Here is a 7801-nt window from a genome sequence, read left to right as displayed (position 1 = left end):
AAGGTGTCAGCTAGCATTGCTACCTGAAACACTTATTGCGCTTTTTAAGGAGGAATGGTCTCCTTCCTCTAGAATCATCTAGAACTCTATTCTGTAGACAATGCATAAAATATGTAAAGACCCTAAAACAGGTAATTTCTACAATAAGAAATTAAATTAAACAAATCCACAAATCCATTGCAAAAGTAATCATTCTTTACTTAAGTGCTGTCTCATGTCTCATCAGAGGGAATACAGAATAGTGTTGTCTAAGTCTGGACCCCCACACTATGTGTGGAAATTCAAACACGCTCATAAAATATTCAAGCATATAATTTGTGGGATAAGTATTAACTATTTTAAAAAAGGAATAAGAGGGGCGCCTGGGTGGCACAGCGGTTAAGCGTCTGCCTTCGGCTCAGGGCGTGATCCTGGCATTATAGGATCGAGCCCCACATCAGGCTCCTCCACTATGAGCCTGCTTCTTCTTCTCCCACTCCCCCTGCTTGTGTTCCCTCTCTCGCTGGCTGTTTCTATCTCTGTCAAATAAATAAATAAAATCTTTAAAAAATAAAAAAATAAAAAATAAAAAAATAAAGGAATAAGAGCTTAACTTAAATCTTAAATAATGATTACACATGATTATAAAAATCTAAACAAACCCTATGTTAATAATTTTATGTTTTTTCCTGCCAAAAAAGGATTTAGTTATATAGATACATGAAATATATACTATTTGGCAAAAATATTTTTATTTAAAAATTATTTAAAATTATTTAAAACATTATTGAAAAATTTATTATCTTACTATTGATGCAGTTATATTTTTAAATCCCCATTTATAACAAGGAAATTGAGATAAGACTGCTATTCCATTTCTTCTAGATTTTATAAATTCAAAAAAATAAAATACTGAAGCCACTCCACAGGTGACTCTGCTCTATATTTAGCAGAACAAAAAGTTATTTGGGAAAATTGAGGGCCACAGAATGAAAAAAAAAAGTTACCAATTCAAATCCTTATGTTCGTGTTCAAAAAAGAAAATCAAATATTTTGGATTCTATGTGAAGCATGAGTCTCAGAGTCGCTAAGTGCCTCCAAGATCACATGTGGACACTTACATTTTAAAAGCACTAAAGGAAGTTATGTAGAAATTCTTCTGAATGGAATAATGGGCACTTGGTTACCAAGGAATGATCTTTACCCAGCACAGGTAGACACTTACTCAGAACTTGGAATGCTGAGGTGTAAACATCATGTTCTGACCCCCTTCTGGGAGCTCGCTCACGTTTACATTGTACCATGGGGCCAACAGAAAAGTGGATGCATGTGAAAGAACGGGATTCTGGTCCCAGATGGCCAAGGTCAGAAGCGCCCCTCTATTCTGACTTGGGCTGTTTCTCACGATCAGCGCTGACGGCTCTCCTGACTTTCTGGCCTCACTCTCGGATGGCCACACTGTGTACACTCAGAGCTGACCTCATGAGTCTGTCCTGCAGCCCTCCTGCATACACTCTTCTTGCTGGTCTGCTCTCCGGGCTCTAATACACTCAGCAGCAGCTACTTTGCTGGGGTTCTTAGCCCTTCCTGAGGTTGCTGGAGGACTGTTTTGTTCCGTTTCCCTGTTTTTCCCACCTAAAGACATAGATACTGGCCCCAGAGCAGACAGAGATTGTGCAAGTCAGAGTACTGGGGCACTTCCCGGCCACTCCCTGATGTGGCCAGGTCTGGGGTCACAGGAAGATAAAAAGGAGTAAGGGAAATAGCCATTCCATACTCTGAGCTTTCTTGCAGCTCACCTCCAGAGAGTTTTTGCTAAATGAAAAAGCCCAGAACATCGGGCTTTGACAGGATCCTTGAGATTTTATTAACCCTCTAATTTTATGGTTAGGAATATTATAACTAAGAGAGATAAACTTTCAAGTTAGGACATTAGAGACTGGCTGAGCAGGCCTTGAAAGCCTGGTCGGGGTGACTCCCTGCCCAGTGCTCTCTCTATGCTGTAAGGCCACACCCTTCAAGAATTACTGCCTTGAGAGCATCATCAAACCAACATTGAACACTCACATTCTTAATGAGCAAGGTACTGCCTAAAATGTCACTTTGTCCGAGGACCTGAGAACCGTTTTGTGGTCTCCCCGCTCAGCGATTTGCTCAGAGGGCTGCTCTGTCTTCCAACAGATGGAGAAATAGGGGAACTGATGTCCAGGCGGGGGAAGCACCTTGGGGTATTGCTTCTGCAAAACCACAGTAGGCAGAAACCTCCAGCCTATTTTTAACCTCCTCCCCTTTTCAATAACTATATTTATATTTCAAATACGTGAAATGGTTAACTCTGTGGAGGAGAGTCAGAGAGGGTACCTAATCCCAGCTTGATGCAATTACTTTAACATGAATTTAAAATAAAATTAAAGTTAACAGTTTAAACTGATGTTTGAGGGTTTTAAAAAGATTTCGTTTCCTTTGGAACCACTGTGTTATTTGATCCAGTACAATCTTTTTGAGCTCCATGCATAACATCTTTACCCAAGTACCATTACTACTACATTATGCCCATAGGTTGAGTTACAAATGTCTAAAAATCTTAAAATTATTAAGCTCAGATTAGAGTGTTCAAAGACTATGGTGTTATTTTAGTCTCCTGCCATATCCTCCATTTACTATAAACTTGTTATATTGGCATTCAAATAAAATGTCATAAAGCAAGTATGTAAGGAGGTGTTTGGGGTTTGTTTCAGGCTTCTGCGAGCCAAGTTTGCATGGCAACCAGGATGTATAACAGAAACACTCAAACAGTCTTCATAAAAAGAAATGCTGAGCAGAGCTCAGGAGTGGGACAGCTTCTAAGTTGGGGCACACCATCAAAGCTGGTCAGAGCAGTGACGGGGTCTAGATAGGGACAGCACGTCACCCAACATTGTCTCAACAGTATGCCGAGGCCCCTCCGAGCAGCTGCCAAGTGCTAAGGCAGCAGAGGCCAAGTCTCTAGAGATGCAGCTTCGTGGAGTTTGCAGATGTCACAGTTGGAAGGACTCTCCAAGGCCATTTTATCAAACCCCTTGGGTGAGGAGATGGAGACCCAGAGCTATGATTCGTCCCTCATCTCAGAGGTCTGCTCTATACTCATAGCAGAAGAACAAGGGTATGCTCTCCCCGTGTTCTCTGGTTTAGTGAATTTTCTTTTGTTTTCCCAACTGAACATAAATTGCAACTGTTCTGAATTAGGACAAAAAAAGCAAGGGTGGAGGCAAAAGGTTTGCATTTGGACACTGACTAAACAGTGCCCAAAGGGAGTCTTTCTGGGCTTCCCAGACCAATCTGCCTGGTAGATCCTTCCCTAGAAGACCCATCTCGTGAAATCGGATGGATGGTGCTTTGTTTCCACTATGGAGAAGGGATTTGTCTGAGCTGAGTTAACCTACCTGCCACGATAAGGAAGGGAGAAACTCTCCTTTGAGGTCCTTTTTGTTTCTGAAACCCAGATGAAGGGTGCGAGAGTGGTTACTTGGAATGAGGCTGCCCCAGAGCCCGGTGAGGTGGGATCCATCAACTGGGAACTTATAAAAAGCTTCGATCTATCAGTAACCACCAAAGAGGATGCAGCCGGGGTGGAGAGCATAAGAGCTGCCCGTCGACTGCTAACCCTCCTGAGAGCCCTGTGGTTTTCTCACCTGAAGAGATGGACCCACCGAGGCCCATGGTAAAAACCACGCTAACCTGTGAGCAGCTCTGAGACCACAGACTGGAGCAAGAAGAGAAGCAAGAAAATGGATGTTTGGCATTGCTGGGAAAGGCTGCTTCATTGTACCTGAATCTACTGCATAAAATATTAAGAAGAAACCCATATTGACACCTCCTCAAATTAAAAATCATGACAAATTTCTCCTATTCCTGTCTTTTTTTAAATTAAAATCTGATATTCTACAGTCCCATTCCCTCTCCATTCTTCCCCAAAGGCAATCAAGCAGAATTCCTCTAGGTTCCAAGATTTGTATTTATGCATATGTACAAATGGACTCCTAGTGTATACATTTCTCCAGATTTATTTTATTCCCACTCATCATAGTTCCAAAAAAACTGTCTTTTGCCAGTTTTATGTCTTCATAAGAAAGCGCTTTCATTACAGTAATATTTGGGGCCGATATGCATTCCTTACTCAACCCTTTCCACAGATGAGAGGTGAATTATCGGATTAATGCGTTCGGAAGAAACAATCTTGTTGTTCTCTCTCTATTTTGGGCATTAGTTTCTGCAGGATACAAGCAATCAGCTGATCTTCTACCATGTGGCAGAGGGCGGCCCTTTTGCAAAGAAGGCCCATGATTGTGAACTATGCCAGCAAACTATGCAAGATTGTATAATTTAGAGGAAGTGCTAGGGAGACCAATCAGACCACTGAAATAAACCACATTCCTCTAATCAGCTATGTTAGTAATATATATGAAATACGTTAGGTAAAGAACTTGGGAATTTCTTCAGCCCTCCATACGCTGAGGAAGGTTAAACTAGATCCTTTCAGGGAATGAAAACAACAATCGTAGAAAGGAGAGATTGGTGGCCACTGAAATAATAAGACACAAATTTCCAAGAGCCCACACGATTTTGTTTGGTACAGCTAAGAGCCTGAATTTTAAAAATAAAAATAAAAAATATAAGGGGTGCCTGGCGGCTCAGTTGGTTAAGCATCTGCCTTTGGCTCAGGTCGTGATCTCTGGGTCCTGGGTTCGATCCCTGTGTCGGGCTCCCTGCTCAGCGGGGAGTCAGCTGCTCCCTCTGCCTCTGCCCCCGAATCTGCTCTCTCTCAAATAAATAAATAAAACCTTGAAAAAGTAAAAAATATAAGACACTTTCTGTGGTTTGCATTCTGGTGATCCTTACTTGAAGTGAAGTGGGATGGGAAAGCAAGGACACCATAAATATCTAGAGTGGGTTTGCCAGAGAAAATCTGGGACACCCAGTTAAATTTGAATTTCAGATAAACAAGAAATTACGTTTTAGTATAGTCCAAATATTATACAGGACATAGTAAAAATTATTTCTTGTTTATCTGAAATTTAAATTTAACTGGGTGTCTTAATTTTTTGACATCTTTATTGAGTAATAATTCATATACCATAAATTCACCCAATTAAAGTCTGCAATTTAATGGTTTTTAATATATTCACAGAGCTGTACAACCATCACCACGATTTCTGTTTAGAATATTTCCATCACTCTAAAAAGAAGCTAGCACCCATTAGTGGTCCCTTCACATCCCACCCCCAGTCCTAAGCAAACACTAATCTACACTGTGTACCATTAATCTATTTTTTTAAAAGATTTTATTTATTTATTTGACAGAGAGAGAGACAGCCAGCGAGAGAGGGAACACAAGCAGGGGGAGTGGGAGAGGAAGAAGCAGGCTCTCAGAAGAGGAGCCTGATGTGGGGCTCAATCCCAGAACGCCGGGATCACACCCCCATTAATCTGTTTTGTTCCCATACACTCACCTACCTGGACATTTCACATAACTGAAACACACAATCCGTAGTGCAGCCTCTATCTTTAGTTTTTAAGTCTGACAGCCTGAGCCCAAGCCACTGTGTAGAGCAATGAGGAGTCATGGCAACCGGAGTAAATACAAAGGGAAAATAAATATGCTAGAGCAGGTAGGGAAACGGGTGCACTGAGAACCTGGTGGGGCTGCCCCTCCCCACATTATGGATTGTTCTCGAAGGCACCAAAACCCGAGTGCAGCCAGTCACTCTAGCTAGTTTAAGGAGGGCATTTTTTTCCAAAAGGAAAGAGAGCCAGAGACTCAGACTGCCTGCTATGCTTCCTGGAGCAACAGCCACACACATCACTGAACTGCTTGCAAGAGGGCTCTTATCATCTCCTCATCCAGGTGCTGTGGGGCACCCCCACGGTGGGGGGAGGCCCTGCACCACAGGTGCTGTCGCCAGGACCCCTGCCACCTCTGCATCTGAAAGCTTTGTGCGTCATTCCCCATGCTCCCCTATCCTCCCAGAACAGGAAGAGAGTCCACATTGACTTTCTTCTTCCCCAGCATGTGAAAAGTGTGGGCAAAGGCACAGACTTCTCTAGGAGGTCCATCTTCAATTCTTGCTGCCCTGGGTGGTGAGGATAATTGGCAGTAACTGGAGTCCTAGTCTTGTATCTTGGCTACATAAAGATTCAACAATTGATTTCTAGTTCCTTCCTCTGGGAGACGGGACCCGTCATGTGGGAAAACTACAGGACAGGCATTCAAAATATACTGGGCCACCCTGAGTATGACACTTTAACCATCGCTTTTCCCCTTGCTTGGGACAACGTGGAAATGGCTGCTGGCACCAGAAAGGTGCAACTGGGTGAGGGAATGCCGCCAGGCAACTCCCTGACTGAGCAGAGAAAGTACCAGTAGCCCAAGAATACTGGGTGGGACACTGAGGATGCCCACAGCTCCTAGGCACTCTTATTTTTGGAATCTCCACTCCAAGATAACAAATGTGTTACAATTCATCCACATGCCCTGTTAAAAAGAAATGTTGCCCATGTACTCTTTTGGGAATTTCCTTTACCATTTTGCATTTAGAACTATTTTTGTTTCAAATACTTTCTTCCATTTAAAAATCATAATGACTAATTCATAATGATCATGCAAGCTCAGGAATTCTACAAAATAAGAAAGTCGAGCATAGAGTTCCTTTCAAGTATAATGAATTTTTTTTTTTTACTAATATCAAATTTAACAATGAAAACATTTGGCATAATGTGACATTTTAACAACATCCGTTAACAAATCCTTGCTTCTGATCTTTTGGTTTTCTATTTGTCCTTTGGATACAAATAACAATTTCCTGCTTCCACCCTTGACAAGGAACACTGCAAAGCTTAATGGACAAAACAACATGAGGCTGTTCCTGTACAAAATTATCCATGGGACTGGGTGGGAAAGATAGTTTCATGAAACCCAAGATGAGAGACTAGAACCCACGTGCAAACCAAGACTGCACATGGTCCTGGTGAGAGTTTTCCTCAAAGTGTTGAGCCCTCTTCTCCCTCCTCTGGTCTTTAGGTTACAGAAAACCCCATCTGAACTGCACCTTTCAAGGGAAAGACCGTTCACAGCCAAGATCAGAAGAGACTTGAAGAGAATTTACCCATGGTGTATCAATACAAAGAGAAGAAGGCTAGACAGAGCTGCTCCCCTTCAGCATGAAAAAGACCAGGAAGAGCTTGCAAACACATCGTAGAAAGAGAAGGTGATGAGGTTGATGATAATATGAGAGATAAAGGTGCACCACACACAAAAGGAAGACAGCATCTAATCAAGACGACCTCAGAGATGAGATGTTCAAACAACAGAAGAAGAAGAAAATGGAGTTTGTAGAGTTAAGGAAAGAAGCCAAGGACCAAGACATCGCTTAAGACTAATTATATTTTCTATATCACAGATATATAGATATGTATGTCTATATATAGGTATGCATATCTGTGACGTGTATTTCCTGTGATACTGGATTTATTGATTTCTGTGATATAGAAAATATAACTAATTAGAAACAGGTTGTAACAGAGCTGACTACTTCAAAGTGAATGACTGGCATGTAGCAAAAGTTTAAAATAATCCTACTGAATGAGAAGGGAGAAAAGATTACGATGTAAAAGCAATGGGAAAGGGGATGATGCCATTTAACCTGGAGATGACTGGAGTCTCTGAAGCGGAGAACCACGTATGTAAAACAATATATACTGAAGTCCTAATAAAGAAAACATTTAAGGGTTAAAGGAACTATTGAGCCTGTGGATTGAAAGTCGCACTATTTGCAAAGAAAAGCAG

The sequence above is a fragment of the Ursus arctos genome, unplaced genomic scaffold (genome assembly GCF_023065955.2).
Source record: "Ursus arctos isolate Adak ecotype North America unplaced genomic scaffold, UrsArc2.0 scaffold_8, whole genome shotgun sequence".
In the NCBI taxonomy this organism is placed as follows: Eukaryota; Metazoa; Chordata; class Mammalia; order Carnivora; family Ursidae; genus Ursus; species Ursus arctos.
Note: the sequence above shows the minus strand (reverse complement) of the source record.